Consider the following 22,537-nt stretch of genomic DNA (forward strand, 5'->3'; position numbering starts at 1 on the left):
AGACACCGCCCACATTCACCTCAAAAGAATTATCACAGACCCCATTACGGTTACAAACCCCAATATGCTCGGGGTTATCCCAACACATACAGTCCCCGGCCATCACATTCCCCACATCACCACTGGCGTCACTCCAAACCCCATACACTGCACAATCCACAATTCAAGAAATCGCAATATACATATCACCAGACTCCATATCACCCCATGAACTCCCAATTTCACAATCCCAACCTTCAACCACTACCCAAACACACTATGGAACCCAGGAAGGTAATACAAACAATAGAGACCATAGCACAGGTCTATCCAACTCCACTCATCGGCTCAACCAGTCAGAACACCAACAGAAAAAGAGAGTACGTAGAGGATATAATAGAGGAGGTAGAGCAACCCAAAACAAAATCAAGCAAAATTTAGAGACAGATAATGTGATATTTAATCTCAGTTCAGTCACATTGAAACCCAACCAAATTGGCCTATTAAATAAAGGACTCAAATTTGCACCAAATCAACAGTTGGATACATTTGGCATATATATTGAGATGGAAAAATATATACGTAAACTAAGTCTCAAAAAATATTTTTTGAAAAACCCAATAGCCCCTATCAATTCCACATCTACTTAAGAACACACTACCTTGAAAAATAGATCCAATTTCTTTCCGAGACATGAAATTAGTTCAGATATGACTGCATTCAAGAAGGCAGTAGAAAGTGACCTTAGAAAAATTAGAACTGCAAGAAAACCATGGGTTAACCTTACCCCAGCAGAAATAGTAGCCATTAAGGAACTGCAACAGGACCTGTCCATCACCATTAGGCCTGCAGACAAGGGAGGCGGCATAGTGATGGACACATCCTCATACTCTCAAGAGTGTCTATCTCAGTTAAATGATTGTAACATATATAAAAAAAACTCCAGGGAGACCCCACCACACAGTTCTATGAGGAGCTGACAACGTTATGCGATAGAGCAAAAGAAAAGGGTATACTATCTAAACATGAATATGATTTCATTACAGGGACACCTAAACGTATACCGGTATTTTATACGATACCCAAAATCCACAAGAATGCCAGTCATCCACCAGGCCGACCAATAGTGTCGGGAATTGGATCAATTACTTCAAATCTCTCCCAATACATAGATCAGTTTTTGCAACCTTTGGTTAAACTAACAGATTCATATTTGAGGGACACTACACAAATAATAAAGATAGTGGAGACAGTAAAATGGGACCCTACTTGGCTCTTAGGCACTTTGGACGTCAGCTTATTGTATACTGTTATTAATCACCAGCAAGGTATTGAGGCCATTTCTTCTATGTTACATAAATATGCAGAATTATTACCAGAACAAATCAACTTTATCACAGATAGTATATCTTTCATTCTTACACATAATTATTTTCTATTTGGTTCAGATTATTTTTTACAGATTAACGGTACAGCCATGGGCACCAGATTCGCCCCCAGCTATGCCAATCTTTTTATGGCAAATTGGGAGTGTACCACCATCAATCCCCAGCTGGGGGAGAGTCTGGTGTCCTGGCATCGTTATATCGACGACATTTTTTTCATTTGGCGTGGCTCTAGTATTGAATTGGATTCTTTTATATCATCACTTAATTCAAATAATCTTAATTTACAATTCACTCCTAATATCAGCTCTACTTCTGTTGAATTTTTAGATTTACTTATCACCACCAATAACACTAGCTTAATTTGTAGTACTTACCATAAACCAGTAGCCAAGAATGGATTCATATTACACACCAGTTGTCATCTACCTCAGTGGCTAATTAATGTGCCAACAAGCCAGTTTCGTAGATTAAAACGTAACTGTACACATAACGAACAATTTGAAGCAGAAGCTATTACCCTGACTAATCAATTTTTAGAAAAAAATTACCCCTTGACAAATATACAGCAATCGTTAGAGAAAGTACGTAAGGTAGATAGATCTACATTTTTTATACCCAAAAATCCAATTCCAAGATCTATAGATGAGTTAGAACAGTCTAAATTGATCATACCCTTCAATACCAAACATAAAAAATTGAGAGTATCATTACTAAGTATTGGCCAATATTACAACAAGATAAAGTGTTGGGGGATATTCTTCCACCCAAACCACCAATCATTTATACAAAAGCAGCTAATTTGAGCATTAAAGTTGCACCTACTGTTCGAGCAGAAATTTCGCACACAAAATCATCTTCCACACTAATAGACCTCAAAGGTTTTTTTAGATGTGGGCAATGCCCCAGTTGCAAAGCAACCAAATTTGATAAACGTACCTTATCAGTGTAATCTTTTACAAATGATTTTGTTTTTAGGATTAATGAATTTTTGAATTGCGCAAGTAAGGGGGTTATTTACATAATTGAGTGTCCGTGCCAGAAACAATACGTGGGACGCACGTCACGGGCACTCAAAACCCGAATATTGGAACATCGTTACAATATTAAGAAACAAAATGAGAAACACCCCCTTTCTGCACATTTCAAACAATACCATCAAGGGAACCCAAATAATCTTAAATATATGGCCATACAACAAATTCAATATGACTGAAGGGGGGGTAATTTTATTAACAAAATGTCAAGAGCCGAGTCGAGGAAAATCTTCGAATTCGGCACCTTGGCTCCTAGAGGTCTGAACAGCGATCTAGAAATTTTTGGATTTTTGGACTGAAAGTGGGGTTGGTCCCTTTGGACGGTCTGTCGGCGTTTGACTGTTTCCCAGTACTCCGACAGACCCTTCGTCGGGCCCTTCCCAACTCTACTATAGAGAAAAGTTAGTAGCCCTAAATCTGCTTGTACAAATAGTATACACTTTGGAGTCTTTATGTGTCCCATTTTGCTGTCATATATGCATATTATTATTTAGAGATGCCCGATAGTCCATGTAATATATCTACTTTCTATGTTCACATTTCTATTTCCATTTTTATTTTAATTTTAATTTTATTTTATTTCCAATTTTCATTATTTTTAGTATTATTTTCTATTATTATTATTTTCTATATATATATATATATATATTTATATTTATTTTTTATTTATTTTTTAATATTTTATTTTTTATACTTTATTCCACTTCTTTTTAAAACTAGATATTATACTACTTTAATATCAGTCTCAGTGGTATATTTACTGATATTTAATAGTATTAATAGTCCTAGCAGGGGTTTGTGATCTTTCCTTTATGTCTTTTTGTTATTATTATAATTATATATGGTTTATGAGGTTATATAGTTTGTATAAAAGTGTTGATATGTTCACAGACAAGCATAAAACGGTGTTTATTTATTTATTTCTTCTTTTTATATTTGGGTAGTGTGCACAATGGAAATCAATAGACTTTTTGCTCAGGATGTGAGGTCATAGGTTAGGTCATTATGAAGGGGCGTTATTTAAGGTATATAAACCACTAGTCTGTTATAGTTCACACGTTCCGCTGCTGAAGAAAAAACCGAGGAAGGTTTTGAAACGCGTCCAGCGATTTTAATTTTGCGATATTGAGCCTGTTATTATAGAACACTCATCAGACAGAATAGCGATCATTCGCCAGATCCAAGGCATTTATTACAGTGAACCATCTCCCGAGCGCGCGACCTGTGCACGAGGAACGCCGCCGGGTTACTCACTCACTCATTACCGCATACAGCCGTTATAACAACTACCAGTGAGAAGCCAATCGGGCCATCTATAATAAGGACTTGAGGTTTACAGACCACCATCATTCCAAGTTGGTCCGACCAAGGGACTCCTCTTGACAGCGCTGCAGTCCCCCCAAACGGTGCCCACCACTGAGTGCTGCGCTCTTAGGAGTTGGCCGAGACTCCAGCAGCACGATCCCTGACAGAGGCAAGGCACCGGTCATAAGACGCTATACAGCCGGCCCCCAGGACTACATTGAAGGGAGATCCGTGACACCCCGGAGTGGTGAGCATTATATGGAATGTATTGCAAACTGGCTATTTTGATGTATGGCATACGCAGAAATGCTTAAAGATTGATTTCAAGTGACTGTTCACTGTTCATAAAGTGCCACATTGTATCACTGTGTCGGTGAGATCTAGTTGCCAATGTTTGGACAGATACAGTACCACCGCATCAATTGATTAACTGGTATCTGTAGCGGCTACATTTTATCTTTTCTATATTGAAGATCTCTGGAAACAAGAGCATTTGAATGAACATTTATACTGTGCTGTTCCTCAGGATCAGTAGATCGCTATATTGATATCACAGGCTCAAATTGCATATTAATTTTATAGTTGTTATTATTTTTAGTTTTTTATATTGGGATTATCATATATTTTATTGTGTATTTAATTAATTAGGGAGGTACAAGGGCCCTGTACATCCCTATTTAGTCTATTTTGCTTTTTATATTAATAAATACTAATTAATTTAAACCAGATATCTTTGACCCTCGAGCCCCATTTATTTTTTCCATATTATTCCTACTTTTATACACCGTGGGTATAGGTGTTTGTTGGGTTGCTCGGGTCCTCGGTGACGGTCAGACAGACAGGAGCCTCTCCATTGTGTTTATAATACTTGCTGGGACTAGTAGTGGATACCCAGAGGTCTGGCGGCGGTCTGGCGGCTTTAACCCTTGCACCATCACACTCTCTCTAGCATCTTAGCTGGACTGATAGGGTGTGATCGTGACAACTGGTGGCAGCGTCGGGATATATTTAGAGATTTTTAGTGCTTGCTGGATTTTACCTGTAGGGAAATCTTAGCACTAAAAGAAATTGCATACATATTCTTGTGTGTAAATTCCAAAGACAGAGCTCAGTGCTGGTTTAAAAGACATACAAAAAGAGTGCAAGACAGTTCTGCCCTCCCCATCTCCTGTTTTACCTCCTCTGTCTCATCTCGAAAATATGGAGGCATATTGCAAACAGTCCAAGCCTGCACTGGAGCTAATGTGCCAAGAAAAGGAGATCCCTACTGCAGGAAAGAACAAGGATCAACTTATTGCTGATCTTGTGGAGTTTGATGTCAGTGCAGCAGAGCTGAGTGACATGAGACAAAGTCCTACAGCTGGAACTGCCATCCAAGGACTGATATCTCCTGGGGAACACAGCAACATTACTCCCTATCAGGACAGTACTCCACATGAGGCCTTCGACTCTTATGTGAGGACTGCCTTGCAACTCCTTGGGAATGTGGATGCTAATATGAAACTCCAAATGTGAATTCGGGTAGAAAAACAGACATGGTGCACATCTACAATCTTGTATAATGATCTGACTGCTTCTCAGCATAATATCAAAAACTAACAGGCTGTTAGTATACATTTTTGATCAAAAAGTACAAGCCCACTCGCCACGTCAAGGCACCCTATTTAGAGTGGGTCCCTAACGTCCCTAGCATAAAATGGCGCAGCACCGGGCGGCGACCACCACCGCCGCGACACAAATGCCCACAGGAGGGAACGACCCACCGGCAGAGCAGCCCCAATGTCACTCAAACCAGTCTATGGGCCGCACCCCCCGCAGACACGGCGCCACGGCAGCAACGGAACTATCAAAAACTAACAGGTTGTTAGTATACATTTTTGATCAAAAAGTACAAGCCCACTCGCCACGTCAAGGCCACCTATTTAGAGTGGGTCCCTAACGTCCCTAGCATAAAATGGTTATTGTACTTGGCTTGTACTTTTTGATCAAAAATGTATACTAACAACCTGTTAGTTTTTGATATTATGCTGAGAAGCAAACAGATCATTATACAAGATTGTAGATGTGCACCTTGTCTGTTTTTCTACCCGAATTCACACTGTGATTTCTATCCCCTCCTTTTTTTTTTGTTTGAACATGTGCTGCACTCTTCCCCACCCCCTCAGCCCAAACCTATATAAGTAGTAGTTAGCTACACCTGGGCCATTTCTTTCCTAGCAGCCTCCCAGTCTGACTGGGAGAGCATGGTAAGTGAGCTTTTGCACCTTGTTCACACTGGTGTGGTGCTGTGCGGTGTCCGTTGCTGCCGTGGCGCCGTGTCTGCAGGGGGTTGCGGCCCATAGACTGGTTTGAGTGGCATTGGGGCCGCTCTGCCAGTGGGTCGTTCCCCCCTGTGGGCATTGGTGTCGGGGCGGTGGTGGTCGCCGCCCGGTGCTGCGCCATTTTATGCTAGGGACGTTAGGGACCCACTCTGGATAGGTGGCCTTGACGTGGCGAGTGGGCTTGTACTTTTTGACCAAAAATGTATACCAACAATCTGTTAGTTTTTGATATTATGCTGAGAAGCAATCAGATCATTATACAAGATTGTAGATGTGCACCATGTCTGTTTTTCTACCCAAATTCACACTGTGATTTCTATCCCCTCCTTTTTTTTTTGTTTGAACATGTGCTGCACTCTTCCCCACCCCCTCAGCCCAAACCTATACAAGTAGTAGTTAGCTACACCTGAGCCATTTCTTTCCTAGCAGCCTCCCAGTCTGACTGGGAGAGCATGGTAAGTGAGCTATTGCACCTTGTTCACACTGGTGTGGTGCTGTGCGGTGTCCGTTGCTGCCGCGGCGCCGTGTCTGCAGGGGGGTGCGGCCCATAGACTGGTTTGAGTGGCATTGGGGCCGTTCTGACAGTGGGTCGTTCCCCCCTGTGGGCATTGGTGTCGCGGTGGTGGTGGTAGCCGCCCGGTGCTGCGCCATTTTATGCTAGGGATGTTAGGGACCCACTCTGGATAGGTGGCCTTGACGTGGCGAGTGGGCTTGTACTTTTTGATCAAAAATGTATTCTAACAACCTGTTAGTTTTTGATATTATGCTGAGAAGCAATCAGATCATTATACAAGATTGTAGATGTGCACCATGTCTGTTTTTCTACCCGAATTCATAATATGAAACTCCAATTGCTTCTCCAGTACCAAACTGCAGAGAGAGAGGCACAAGCCACAGAGAGAGAGGCACAAGCCGCAGAGAGAGAGGCACAGATACGAGCTGCAGAGAGAGAGAGGCGGCAGAATGAGAGGCCCAGCGGAGGCATGAATTGGAGGTTCTGAGGCTGAGAGGGGATGCTTTATCTGCACACAGTGATGTGCAGGATCAAGGAGACCACAAACCCCGTTTGGAAAATTTCCCCATGTTGGAGAAAGATGGTGATCTGGATGTGTTCCTGAGGGGATTTGAAAAGGTTTGCCGGCAGTTCCATCTACCTAAGGAACAGTGGGGACAAAATCTAACCCCACGGCTGCGAGGGAAAGCTCTGGTTGTGTTTGCTTCGCTTCCCTCTGAAAGTGACCAGGACTATGAGGCAGAAAAATCTGGCCTGCTAAAAAGTTTTAATCTGACTCCAGAGGCTTATCGGAAAAGATTTAGGACTTTGCAACAAAGCGCCATAGAAAGCTGCACTGAACATGCAGGTCATCTAAGGACTGCATTCAGGCAATGGACTGGGGGCCTACAAGTCACTACCTATGAGGCCCTGGAGGACTTGATGGTCCTGGATCGTTTTCTCCAAACACGGAGCTTTGAAGCCAGAGAGTGGATTTTGGACCGCAAGCGCAAGACAGCAATGGAAGCAGCAGAACTAGAAGATGACTTTGCCAATAAACGGGCGCCAGCAGCAAAGCGTGGAGCAAGTAACTGGAGGGGAGCCACACAACCACAAAGCATCACCAGGTCAGCCGGGAAATTCTTGCCATCATCCCCAAAAGCAACAGGAGCCACATTGGGTCAGGGGGACACCCGACGATGTTACAGATGCAATAATATTGGGCACCTGAGTGCCACTTGCCCCAACAAGAAGAATTCTCCACCAGCAGCTGGAGGTCACGCAGCCGTTCTTCTGGTGTCTAGAGCGGTGGAGTAAAGAGGGGATAACCTACAGAGTGTAACTGTGGGTGACCGGGTGACAGTGGGGTTACGAGATTCTGGAGCCTCATTTACCTTGGTGCGGCCTGAAGTGGTGGATACAGAGGACATCATCCCTGGAAGAACCATGGCCTTAAAAGGAATTGGAGGTGTGCGGCCTGCTGTGCCCATGGCCCGTGTGTACCTGGATTGGGGTACAGGCAAAGGTTTGCGGGAGGTGGGGGTCTCTGAGGACATCCCTGTTAATTTTCTGCTGGGGAATGATTTGGGTCGGATGCTCTGTCATTATGCTCCGGAGGACACTACCTGTACACCAGATGGGCTAGGAGAGAGCCCGGTTCATTCTGAGGTACTGTGCGAGACTTTGGGAGACACTGTGAAATGTGATAACTGGGAGGGAGTGCAGGGGATTGATAAATATTTACCTGTGACTGAACCAGTGATGTTTTCCAAAAAGTGAAATGGGGTGTATTGTGTGAATGTGATTACAATGAATTACCAATGCCAAAACCTAGTGGAGATGGGCTAGGTGGAGGGTTTGGTGTGCCCCTGGTAACATGTAAGGATGAGGGACCAGCAGTGAGTGATATGTTCCAATCCTGTGAGGTGGAGGGAAGGAGTGATGGGCCTGTGTATGATGCCTGTAACATTGTTATGTCTGGGACTGAAGGGGAGGAAGGTAAACCCCAGGGAGGCATACCAATAGTGGCAGTGGATATTGTGGGGCCTCTAGCTATACCCAGCAGCACAGGGAAACAATTTATTCTTACTGTTGTAGATTATGCAACCAGGTACCCTGAGGCTGTTACCTTATCCTCTGTCCGAGCAGATAAGGTGGCAGATGCTCTGATCAGTATATTCTGCAGGGTGGGGTTTCCCAGAGAAATGCTCACTGATCAGGGCACACAGTTCATGTCCAATCTCATTCAAAGTCTTTGTAAGAAGGTGAATGTACAGCACTTGGTAGCTTCTGTGGTGGAGTATGTTCTGAAGTTCAGGGACAGGATGCAGGCATTGACTGGGCTGGTACATGACAACCTCATAGCAGCACAGTCCAGGCAGAAGTACTGGTATGATCACAATGCAAGGGACCGGGTCTATGAAGTGGGACAGAAGGTAATGGTTCTGAACCCCATCAGGCAGAATAAGTTATAGGCAGCCTGGGAGGGTCCCTTCCCCATTTTGCAGAGCCTAGAACCCACCACATATGTAGTAGCCCTTGATGAGAGAGGTCAGAGGCAGAGACAGTACCACATTAATATGGCATACTATGACCCTGAGAAGGTGGTACTGGCTTGGAAGGGCTGGGTAGTGATCCCGTACTGGACCTAGTGGAGGAAGATAAGAGCCAGGAATCCCTTCAGGATGTAGAGATCAATCCACAGCTCTTAGCTGCAAAGAAAGGGCAGCTAAATGAGGAAATAGGCCCCTTCAGTGCCATCTTTGCCTGGGAATGCAGGGCCTGTGGTGTCAAGAAAAGAAATAGACGGTTAATGGAGACAGATCTATCAGCCTGGAGAGGCAAGATCTCTCTTTCTCCATCTTAAGGGGGAGGTGTCAGGCCCAAGGCCTGATTATGGAAACATACATGTGTTTTATAACTGTATCTGTGTATAAACTAAGACCTGGGGGTGAGGGTCATTCAGACTATGTGTGTTTGTGTATTGCAATCAATTGGGGCCTGTCTGCTGTGTGTGTCCTCTTTTGAAGTCAAAGACCCATTTGAAGCAGCAGGATGTAAGGCATCTTTAGTCCCATAGGTAAGATAAGAGATGCCCCCACCTGGTGGGATCATAGGGGAGGGGGGGGGGGGGAGGATGAAGGTTTTCCCCTCCAGAAAGGCATTATAAGAACTGAGATACTGGTCAGGGGATAAGCTGACAAGACCATCCTGAGAACAGCTGGAACCTCACTCTCATGGACTGCTATACCATCATGCTGTAAGGATACTTCATCTTTTGTTTTCTTGCTAAACTCGTTCATATTTTTGTAACTGTATGTCATTTGTTTATTTTTATGCATAGCACTGTGATACCTTTTATCAGATTAAATGTTTAATTAATCAGCTCTGGTCTTTGAATTCTAAATATAGGAGCTCACCTTTCTGAAGGAAGCTCTGATGAAACACGTTTACAAAAGGTTAATTTGGTGACTTGCTGGGACTAGTTGTGGATACACAGAAGTCTGGCAGCGGCCTGGCAGCTTTAACCCTTGCACCATCACACTCTCTCTAGCGTCTTAGCTGGACCGATAGGGTGTGATCGTGACACAGCAGCATTAAGTCCGATTCACAGACTGCTTCCGGATTACCTCCAGTGTGGCTAGGCACACATACAATGGGAGGGTGGAGAAAGGCTATAAGCCCCATCCAAGTTGGCTGATATGTTGCCAGCCTAAAAGTTAATTGATGCTACCTATAGTGATGATACAGGCGCATTAGTATACATTGTAACAACAAAAACGTGGCCTCAAAAGGCAGGAGGTGCTCAACCCCTAATGCAGTTGTGCACATATATTGGGGGAGCAGATCTTACACTTGTGGTCCGTTGCTAAGGGCGATCCCCAGCATAAAATGCATACAATGGAGGATTCCTGCAGCAGACCACAAGTACCACAATGGCATCCTACACCAGATAAAAAGGTGTGGATGTATAACACTGAGAATAATACAAAACAGGAATTTAGATGCACCACTGTGGTAGATGTAAACAATGACATTGGCTAACCCTCAACACTGATCTTAAAATTGGCAGTATATCACTGACATTAGCCAGTATATCCTTAGATGAAGAACATACCTGAGCCTGCACACCAACGCCATATTGTAGATGTGAGTTAATAACTAGTTTTTTTTTTTTTGCCATTAATATTTCCCTTACAAGAAGATAATTCGAAATCTAGCAAAATTCAAATGTTTGCCATTTTTGACAATTATATTTGTTTTTTTTAGAAAAACTTTTAAATGTATCAAACTTTCCGATAACATAAAGTAAAATAAGTCGCAAAAAGTTAAAGCATTCCAAAGTTATTACCATATTACCAAATTTCAAAAATGGAGCTCTTTCATTAAGGCCAAAACAGACTTGGTCTTTTCATGTTGCAAATTGCATTTACATTTTTTATGATTCATTTATTTAGCACATATTCCACAGTTTTGTACAGAGATAACTTAGAATGGTTTGTGTACCCATTGGGGCCCAAAACTTAAATTTCCTATTTACTATTTCAGTATGCTTCTGAAGTATGGAAGGAAACTAGAGAAAACTCAAGCAAACACAGGGAAAAGGACATGCATTCCATGCATGTGGAATGTCTTCAGACTCTTTCACTTTGTTATGTTTTGTTTGAAACTCTGTCATTTTATGTTTCAGCTTGTGTAAAAAAAAGTTTTAATCAAGTTTTCTTCCATCCATCTGCACTCAATACCCCATAATGACAAGGAGAACATTGGATTTTTCTTAACTATAAGTAAAGGAAAAACTTAAATATTGCATTGACATAAGTATTTAGACCTTTTTCTTAGTACTTTGTTAAAGCCTTTTTGGCAGTAATTACAGCCTCCAGTCTTTTTGGGGATGACGCCGCAAGGCTGCACACCTAGATTTGGGGATGTTCAGCCATTCTTCTGTGCAAATCCTCTCAAGCTCTGTCAGGTTGGATAAGGACAGTCAGTGACAGCCATTTTCAGATCTCTCCAGAGATGTTCAATTGGGTTCAGAGCTCTGGCTAGGCCACTTAAAGGGGTACTCTACTAGAAAAAAAAAATTTAATCAACTGGTGCCAGAAAGTTAAACAGTTTTGTAAATTACTTGTATTTAAAAATCTTAATACTTCCAGTCCTTGAAAGCTGTTGTATGCTCCACAGGAAGTACTTTTCTTTTTGAATTTCCTTTCTGTCTGACCACAGTGCTATCTGCTGACACCTTTGTCCATTTAAGGAACTGTCCAAAGTAGGAGCAAATCCCCATAGCAAACCTATTCTGCTCTGGGCAGTCCCTAAAATGGACAGAGGTGTCAGCAGAGAGCACTGTGGTCAGACAGAAAGGAAATTCAAACAGACTAGAACTTCCTGTGGAGCATACAGCAGCTGTTAAGTACTGGAAGGATTGAGATTTTTTTATGTTTTCCAGTGGAGTACCCCTTTAAGGACACTGACAGAGTTGCCCTAACAGTTCTGTGTTCTTAGGGTCATTGTCTTGTTGAAAGATAAACCTTCAGCGCAGTCTGAGTACTCCGGATTAGATTTTTATTAAGAATATCTATGAACTTTGCTCTTTTCAGATTTTCCTCAACCCTGACTAGTATCCCCAAGCCAGCTGCTGAAAAATACTCCCACAGCATTATTCTGTCACCACCATGCTTTACTGTAGGGGTAGTATTGGGCAGGAAATGAGCAGTGCCTGGTTTCCCCAAGACTTGTCAGACTTAGATTTGAGGCCAAGATGTTTAATCTTGGTTTTATCAGACCAGAGAATCTTGTTTTTTACAGTATGAAAGTTCTTTAGTTTATATTTGTAAATTCCTGGTGGGTTTTTATTTGTATTTTAATAAGCAGAGTCTTCTTTATTTCCAATTTGCATAAAGCCAAGATTGATGGAATGCCGCAGTGATGGTTGACCTTTTGGAAATTCGTCCTATCTGCTCACAGGACCTCTGTAGCTCAGCCACAGTGATCATTGAATTCCTAGTCAACTCTCTATAACAGGCCCTTCTACTCACATTACTTTTTTTGATCGAGAGGCCAGCACTAGGAAGAGTCTTAGTTGTTCCAAACTTCTTCCATTTTAGGATTTTGAAGGCCACTGTGTTCTTTGGAACTTTCAGTGCAGCATAAGTGGTTTTGTACCCTTTTCAACACCTGTGCCTCCATGCAATCTGTTTATAAGCTTTATATGTAGTTCTTTCTTACTCAAGGCTTCTTTTTTTTTATTTTCCACTGATATGCATTGTCAATTGTGAGACAGGAGTGTGATTTGTTTTTCCAAATCATGATCAATCAACTGAATTTATCAAAGTTGACTCCAATCAAGGTCTACAGACATCTCAAAGATGATACATAGAAATGTAAGGCCCCTAGAGCTCAATTTCATCATAACAAAGGGTCTTGATACTTGTCCATGCAAAATTTTAGTTTGCCCTTTTTAATAAATTAAAAGTTTCACATTATCATTACAGGGTACATATTGATGGGTGAAACATTATTATTATTATTTTAGCACAAGGCCTCAAGAAATTTAAAAACAGTTAAAGGGTCATGTCAAAAGTTTGAATCAGCAGGGGTTTGAGTGTTCAGACCTCTGCCACCCAGAAGAATGTGCTGAGAAAAGTTTGTGCTCAGCGTGTTTTCTCTTGGCTTCAAGTCATGTGATCAAGACGCACTCGCAAAGTAAGTCTATGATGCATGTCTTGATCCTGTGACACAGAGAAGGAAAAGAAGTGCAGGCAGCGTCAACTTTTCTTAGCTTGTTCTCCTGATTAGCAGAGATCTAAACACTCAAAAGTTTTGGCATGTCACTAGGACATATTAAAAGTTTTTCAAAATGATAGGTACTCTTTAACAGAATTCATTTTAATAATTTTCTAAGAAAAGTTGGCCTTTTTCACTCATAAGAAATAAGGCTGCTTATTTTTTTTTTTTAAAGCAGTTAAAGAAATTAAATTAGAGCTCTGATTGGTTGCTATGAGCACCAAAGCTAGTAATTGCTTTAGATAATTTTGATACATGAGGCCAAGTGGTTTTATTTATTAAAAAGTTAATTAGTATTTACTGATATTTCATTATTTTTTATAGTTTTTGAAAATTTCATTTAGGTGGATAAGCTATTTGTTATACAAATGTCTGAGGTAATTCCCTTAAACCATAGCATTAGCTTGAAAAGCTGACATTTAAGGAATAAAACTGTGATTCATAGACAAATAATCTTAAAACATTGGGGAATATTGTTAAAAAGTGTTAAAAAATACCACCAAATTTTATTGTAAGCCTGTAAAATGGCCATTAGAGGTTCTATGGGTTGAATTTCTCCTGCACATTTCTTGTTTGCTCTGAATTTGACTAACAACAATGTACAGACCATTCTGTATTTGAGTTATTCTTGTGCTAATAATTTTCAAATCTTGCTCTTCATTAACCCACAGCGAAGGAAAGGACTGTGTCACCTTGAAAGATTTTCCTCTTTATGCTCTGGTATACTTTATAACGATAATTGCTTTCTAAAAATATAACAGCTGTTTAAAGTTAAATAAGATTAAGCAAATTTCATAATTAGAAGCACATTAATATATAATAATATTTGCATATAATAATTGCAGATGGTAACAGTGGGTCACTTGGTTGTGAATCATTTAAATAATACCACAGCAAACAAACTATGTACATAATTACTTAGGAGGGTTTGTTTATCATATGTATAACATCATGTAGGAAATGTATAAAAGAAAACAATTTATAAACATTACCAAGCTCTTAAATAGTAAGATCAAAACATGAAAAAAAAAATACAAATATCTATATATGTTTCTCTGTGTTTAAGCAGTAATACGTGTACATGAGAAGTAGCACTATTTCTAACATAACAGATTATTTTTCCCAGTTCAATCTTCCATTTTCAGTTGTCCTCAAGCTAGTGAGTGGGGGTAGAATGCTGCAATGTCTCCCATACACTGCAAACATACAACAGTGGAGATCCTGCTCCCCTATGTCTTTACAGCACACTATTAGAAATAACAACATTGAAGACATTATTCAGCAGTCGAAGTTTAAAGGGGTACAAATGTTTTCAAATCAACTGGTGCCATAAAGTTAAACAGATTTGTAAATTATCTGATACGAAGAAAAGAGTAGTGAAGCACTCACCAGGTATTCTTCAGTCAGAGGCTACTTTATTGTAAAAGTTCCTTACAGGTCACATGCAGGGGAGAAGGGTGGAAAGGATGCAGGGGTACACAGATCAGTGACGGGCCATTTATGTGCCGAATCGCTTAGTCAGGCCTGACAAATCACTTCGGCCCGTCGTAAACGGCCCGTCGCTGATCTGTGTACCCCCGCATCCTTTCCACCCTTCTCCCCTGCATGTGACCTGTAAGGAACTTTTACAATAAAATAGCCTCTGACTGAAGAATACCTGTTGAGTGCTCCACTACTCTTTTCTTCTAATCGGATATTTGATGACTTTTCATGGTTAGCACCTAGGAAGCATCAGGTACAGATCTGAGTGAAGCTGGAGTGTGGTGTTCCTGATTATTGTACAGCTGAGGGGAAGGTGCAGAGACCTGTGTCTTTGTTTGAAAGATTTGTAAATTACTTCTATTCAAAATTATTAATCTTTCTAGTACTTATCAGCTGCTGTATCCTACAGAGAAAGTTGAGTAGTTCTTTCCAGTCTGACCACAGTGCTCTCTGCTGCCACCTCTTTCCGTGTCAGGAACTGTCCAGAGCAGGAGATGTTTGCGATGGGGATTTACTCCTGCTCTTGACAATTCCTAATACAGAAAACGGTGGCAGCAGAGAGCACTGTGGTCAGACTGAAAAGAACTATACAACTTCCTCTGGAGCATACAGCTTCTGATAAGTACCGGAGGGCTTAAGATTTTTAAATAGAAGTAATTTACAAAACTGTTTAACTTTTTGACACCTGTCGGTTTGCAAACATTTTCTTTCCATGGGTCTCGCGGCCGCCATGACGTGAGTGCAGGGACTGTGCTCCCTCCACAGACTGTGGGTCCTGGCTGCTTTCAGCAGCCAGGTACTCACCAATAATCGCGATCATGCTGATATCTGCCATTAACCCCTCAGATGCCGAGATCACCATTGATCACGGCATCTGTGGTGGTTCCAGTGGCTGATCTGATGGCCGCGGGGATCAGATCAGCTAAGATGGCGGCTGGAGGTCCACTCACCTGCCTCCTGTTGCCATCATGGGGTCTTCTTCTCTGGTCTGCCATAGAGCAGACCAGAGAAGTAGATCACAGATAACACTGCACAGCATTATGCATAGCTCTGATCTGGATCTGCAATCTAACGATTGCAATATATAGTCCCCTGTGGGGACTATAAAAGTGTAACAAAAAAAAAAGTTTTATTAAAATTGAATAAGCCCCTCCCGCAATAAATAAAAATTTTCTATTGAACCCCTTAATGACACAGAACCTAAATGTACGTAAATGTACATACTGGTGCTGTGGTAATTAATGCTCCAGAACGTACATTTACATCCTGTACATGATCGCAAGCATCAGAATGGTGCTAGCATCATGCACGACAGGTCCCGGCTGCTATCAGCAACCAGGGAACCACCGGTAATGGCGGACATCAGCGATCGCGCTGATGTGTGCCATTAACCTCCCAGATGTCGTGATCAATACAGATCATAGCATCTGCGGCAGTGCAGTTGGTAAAATGGATGATCAGATTGCCCGCGGTGCTGTGGAGGTCCCCTCACCTCTCTCCGGCTGTCTACAGGGGTCTTTTGCTCTGGTCTGAGATAAAGCAGACCAGAGCAGAAGATCGACGATAACACTGATCAGTGCTATGCATCTACGGCGAAACCAAGAAAGTATTTTTTTTTATGTCCTCATGGGGAACAGTATTAGCAATCAAATGATTGCTATAAATAGTCCCCCATGGGGACACAAAAAAAAAATCAGTCATTACAAAGAACAATTGGTCACAGAAAAAAACAAGACATATGGGTCTGTAGGGATAAAATAAAAATGGAGAAATAAAAAAAAAAAAGTAATAGCTCTTAGAAAGCGAGTAGGAAAAAGCGAAAATGCTAAATTGGAATTTTCCTGTGTCCCAAGAGCAAAATGGGATGTGTTCATGAGGGGGGGGGGGGGGGGGCCTGGCTTGGAATTTACTTAGGCAAGTCTGGCAGTAGCGTAGTTGGAACCAAGTACCAGAAGGATTACCACATCTCCCCGAGGATCAGCACACCTGAAGCAGGACCAGTACGTGCTGCATTTTTCCTAAATTGGCCCATAGTTTATAAGGGGGCCAGGGCCAGTTTAGTGTACAGGGCGTGATGTTTATTTTATTACTATTAGCATGGAGTTTTTTAACCCCTTGGGGACGGAGCCCATTATAACCATAGGGACGGGAGCAATTTTGCAAATCTGACCACTATCATTTCATGCTTTAATAACTCTGGGATGCTTTTACTTATAAATTTGATTCCGAGATTGGTTTTTCTTGACATATTTTAGTTTATGTGAAAAATTTAAAAATTTCAGGAAAAATGTGAAACTGTTGCATTTTTCTAACTTTGAAGCTCTCTGCAGTAGTAGAGCATCTATATAACTTGTCAAACTGTCAGTTGATAGGTGCCATGACCCTTGCCACGCCCCCTAGTCTCAAAACCCAACACGTCAGCCAGCCCCTTACGGTGGTGTTTGACAGTTACCACGCCCCCTCCCCATGTGTCCTTACTAAGCTCATATGCTGCTCTCAGCTCTCCCACGACCCCCACCTCTAACATCTGATGTCATGCTGCTATGGCAACTACGTCCCAGCCCCCTCCCCAGGTTATCACACACATACATTCACATTAACTATCAGGAAAATACAGAGCCCGTAGATTGCTTATTTAGTTATGAGCAGCCTTTATATCACATTTTCATTTATACCAAAGTAAATCAGTCATTGACAGCCACACATTATACCGCATAGCAATTTACAATAGGATTTTTACTATGGTAGATTAAAAAATACTAACATTAATTCACAGACACACCGCTCATTGAGTATATTATGAAAAAAACAATTCACAGACGCAACAATATTTCTAAAAAGAGCCCTTAAACTACTAACCTTTTAGGGGAGAGATGTATATACGCTGTGCTTATCCCGGTGCCGAATCTTTCTAAATGAATAGCATAGGCTACATAGTTCGAGCTTAGTGCAATAGTAGGCGGAGGCTAAATTATGTAGATTTCTATGCATACGCCTATTCCAACAAGCCAGGACATGTCTTGTGTAATAATGCCCCATTGTGGCGTAGTAGGCTGAGGCTAACTTGTGCAGATGTCTATGTATAAACATGTCTGGACATGTCTGAAAACCTCATGGTTGCAGTTCAACACCCATATGTATTTCCCTTTATAGATAATCAAGCAGAACAGTAATGTAAAGTTTAAAAAGCTTTATTGAACAGATATAATAATACAGATAATAACAGATAATAAAAAAATGCATATTTTGGTTTTGGGCATTATAAATACAGGGTGGGCCATTTATATGGATAGTGAATGGTTGGTGATATTAACTTCCTGTTTGTGGCACATTAGTATATGTGAGGGGGGAAACTTTTCAAGATGGGTGGTGACCATGGTGGCCATTTTGGAGTTGGACATTTTGAATCCAACTTTGGTTTATTCAATAGGAAGAGGGTCATGTGACACATGAAACTTATTGGGAATTTCCCTGTGTTAGCAAACTTCCCTGTGTTAGCACCGGCGGTGTAGAAGGTGTAAGATATATTTCTCGTTTAGGGGTTGCAGTTCCTGTAGGATCATTTAAAGGGGTTTTGCGCTGCCCTGCAGTTCGGAGCTCCGCTCACAGCGTCCGGAAGTTCATTACTCCGAATGCTGTGTGCGGGCTTCCGTGTTCGCGGCAGCCGGGCATGACATCACGCCCGGCCCCTTCGTGACGTCTCGCCCACCCCCTCGTGACGTCTCGCCCGCCCCCTCAACGAAAGTCTATGGGAAGGGGGCGCGACCGCTGTCACGCCCCCTTCCCATAGACTTTGAACTCCGAACTGCAGGGCAGCGCACAACCCCTTTAACTCCATTTTTATTCCATCTAGAATCTCTCTAGTTCTTGAATTACCCACAACACTAGACGGTATGTTTAATTTGGCCATGGCACGGATAAATGTTTCCCATCCAAGTGGTATTTTGTTTTTGAGCAATCCATGGCTTTGTGTTGTATTTAGCACCAAGTCCACCATAATAGATCCAGGAACCATATTACCCTTGTAAATAAATTCACATTTACCACTCCACGCCGTAACATCTCTGTTCTGGAGCATCCTGCTTAACAATAGTTTTGCATTTCTTTTAAACCTGGGATTGACATTGTTCACAATCTCATTCACATCATCACTTTTATCAGTAGTGGAATTTGTCAATTGTTGAGGACCAGGAGCACTCGTAATAACATTTAAAGACGACAAATCTTTTACATCCTGTTTAGCAAAAATCAAGAATCTTTGCAGTATATCTGTGTAGCGTTTAATTTTCACATAATCAGGCAAATCGCCACGCTGTAAAACATTGCTAATTTCACTATAAAGACCATGTATTACACATTTTTCCAGAACAGAAACAGACCCAACTCAAGGGGTCGAGAAACCCATGCAGGAGTACAAAGGTAAGTAAAATTGCAATGTTATGTCAAACTTACATCATAAAGTGCCTTACCAGCAATTGGCAAATATAGAGACAAAAACAAAGGAAACAATATTAAGCCTATCAAGCTATCAAGAGACGGCAAGTGTAACAAGCGGGCTCTCTTCAAGGGTAGAGTATAGACAAAAAAAAGTACAGGAAAAGGTAGAGAAAGAGAGAAAAAGAAGGGAGGGAGGGGGGGGAGAGAAATAAGGGAAAGGGAGAGCAAATCGGGGATAGGGGCAAAACAAGTCCCATTTGCAATCAATAAGTAATAGAATTCAGAGCCACATAGTGGGTACTGTGGATCCACAACTCCAATCTTTTCCGAAATTGCGTCTCGTGGTGGTTAGACAGAGCAAACACACGTTCATGGTCACTGGACAAATTGACACAAGATGGGATCTCTGATAGTGATGGGACTAGCGGTGATCTCCATTTCCTCGTGATACATAACTTGGTGGTCATAAGGATGTGCGCTACAACCGTCCTAGTTTCGAAAGGTAAGTCATCTAAGTCAATGAGAAGCAATGCCAAAGCAGGGGTCAGTGTAAAGTCCCTATCAAGCAATCGGGAGATGACCAATTTAATGCCCCTCCAAGTCACCTGCAATAACGTACAGTCCTATAGAGTGTGTAGCAACATTCCTCTGTGGTCCCAGCCCCTCCAGCATCAAGCAGAGTAAGAGGCATCAATTATATTCAGTCTATGGGGGTGAAATACCACCTATGGACAGTTTGGGTCATCACTTCCTGGTGGTTAGCACACTTAAATATGTCTCGAACTAGTCTAAATGCTGTCTGCCACTATTCAGGAGTAATTGTAATGCGGAGGTCTGTCTCCCATGGAAGCGTCTTGACTCTAGACTTGTCGTCAAGAAGGTCATAGAATAAGGAGATGCCCCCTTGGGACGAGCCCGACATATCAAAAGTGCCTAACAGTCGAGGTGGTAGTCTGAAGTTCACTAGCCAGCTAGTCTGCAGTAGGCTCCTAATCTGCAAGCTCTTATAGAATTCTCTGTGGTAAATTGTATTTATCCCGAAGGTACGGAAAGTGGACAGTGCCCGAATCATCCAACAAGTCTCCCATCATAGCGATACTGGCCGCTGCCCAAGACGATAGGTCAAGGTCAGGAATGAATAAAGGTAAGAGATCTATGGGGATATGTTTTGGTGGAAATGTAATGTGCTTCGGAAATTTTTTGAGGCTAGTCTGCCAGATCTTGTCAGTGAAATTGATAGCAGACAAGGGGGTCGGTGGAAATTTCAGACTATATAAAGGGGCTAATATCCTCGATTTCAGGGAAAAATCTCGACTGTAGCTAGATTCAAGGGCCACCCACAAATCACTATCTAACCCAGACCACCAGTGTCTCATTTGGTCCAGAATTGAAGCCCTGTAGTAGTTATTTCAAGAAGAAGAATAACACGCTGCACTCACCGAAAATTCCGACCAAGGTGCCTTCTTTATTCATGAAGATAAAAACGGGTTGGCGATGGACCGTTGCGTGCTCACAGCACTTCCTCAGGCCATACGTCACTCTGTCAAGAGGTGTGCTCTTGTACCTGCCAGCGCAGATATCACCATAGTGACCACAACAACAAAGAGCTAAAATCACATATAAGGTGAAAAACAAGTTAAAAATAACAACCTCATGACCCTGTGAGTCTCTCTTGGTATACACGTCTTTTAGGTAGTTAAAAATGCTCCCATTTCACACTTGTCATTCATGCCCAATTGGCCCAGTGCATCCGTTCGGAGTATCCATTAGGATTCTCTCCTTAGGAGTTCCTGGTTTTTATCCTTACACTTCCCAGTGTGTTCTACCTTTTCTATTGCGCTAAACCTAAATGGGATTGGTTCATCTTCATGGCATTCTTTAATATGAGCAATGAACCTGGTAGCCCCCACTCCTGTGGTGAGGGATCTGACATGCTCACGAATCCTATGAAATAGTGGTCTAATTGTCTTGCCAATATAGAACCTGCTACATCTGCAAACTATGGTATACACGACATAGCTGGTTCTGCAAGTAAAAAACTGCTTGATGTGCACGTTGTGCCCACCCAAATTAACAAATCTGGCTTTGGCATTGTACTTACAATAAGAACACATAGAACAGGTAAAGTTCCCAATCGGACGACTATCACTAAGCAAGTTAGTTTTCAGATTTTTTTCTTTTTCATATTTTTTTATGGCTACAAACTCTATGAAAGCCGAGGACTTCTCTGTACACTCAAGAAATTCCTTCACAGCCCATATACCCGCATCCTGTGGGATGCGGGTATATAGACTTTCTACATCTATAGACGCCAATTTGTATTCCTCCTGCCACCTAAAATCTTTTAAGGCAATAATAAGGTCGCCCGTGTCGCGGACGTATGTGGGAGAGTATTTTAACAGTGGGGACACCAACCAGTCGATGTAGCTGGACAGGTGCTCCATGGGGCACCTATCCCAGCCACTATCGGCCGGCCTGGTGGAGGAGACATTTTTTTCCTCTGAAGTTATATTATGGACCAGGGTGCGATAAATTAATGCCTTGATGTCCTTACAGACTGATCTATAAAATAGATCCACTGCCCCACCTTGAGTTATCGGGGGGTTAAAAACTGATGCATTTCCCTCTGAAAAAAACGTTTCCTCTATATCCAAAACCTCCTCCTCCAAGTATCCTCCCAAATCCATTAGATCCCTAATTGCCATTTCATCGTCTGGAGAATCCTCACATATAACCCTAAAACCTAGGGGACCCCCAACACACGGCACTTCTCCCTCTTTTTTTTGCTGCTTATGTTACAAATTTTTATTCAAATGTGAATTAGTTGCGATGATGTAAAAATGTGTTGCCTCTTTTTTAGGGAACCCAAAAAGGAGGAGAACAAGGAGAGGAGGGCGAAGGAAGAGCAGGAGATCAAAGGAAGCCCCAGGTGAAACGGAAAACTGTTACTTGGAGGAAATTAACATAATCCCGGATGAGGAGGACAATTTGGTGGTTAACCTTATGGACTATAACCTGAGTGAAGTTTGTGTGTCTGTCCTCAACAAGGGGCTGAATTACGGCATAAACGAACCATTTGACTATGCAACGTTTGGTTTGAGGAGAACTTTTTCAAAGGTGTACAAAAAGTCAATATAAAGAAATTCTTCGCAACTAATTCACATTTGAATAAAAATTTGTCACATAAGCAGCAAAAAAAAAAAAGAGGGAGAAGTGCCGTGTGTTGTGGGTCCCCTAGGTTTTAGGGTTATATGTGAGGATTCTCCAGAAGATGAAATGGCAATTAGGGATTTGGGAGGACACTTGGAGGAG

This window comes from Hyla sarda, chromosome 8 (assembly GCF_029499605.1).
Source record: "Hyla sarda isolate aHylSar1 chromosome 8, aHylSar1.hap1, whole genome shotgun sequence".
NCBI classification, from domain to species: domain Eukaryota; kingdom Metazoa; phylum Chordata; class Amphibia; order Anura; family Hylidae; genus Hyla; species Hyla sarda.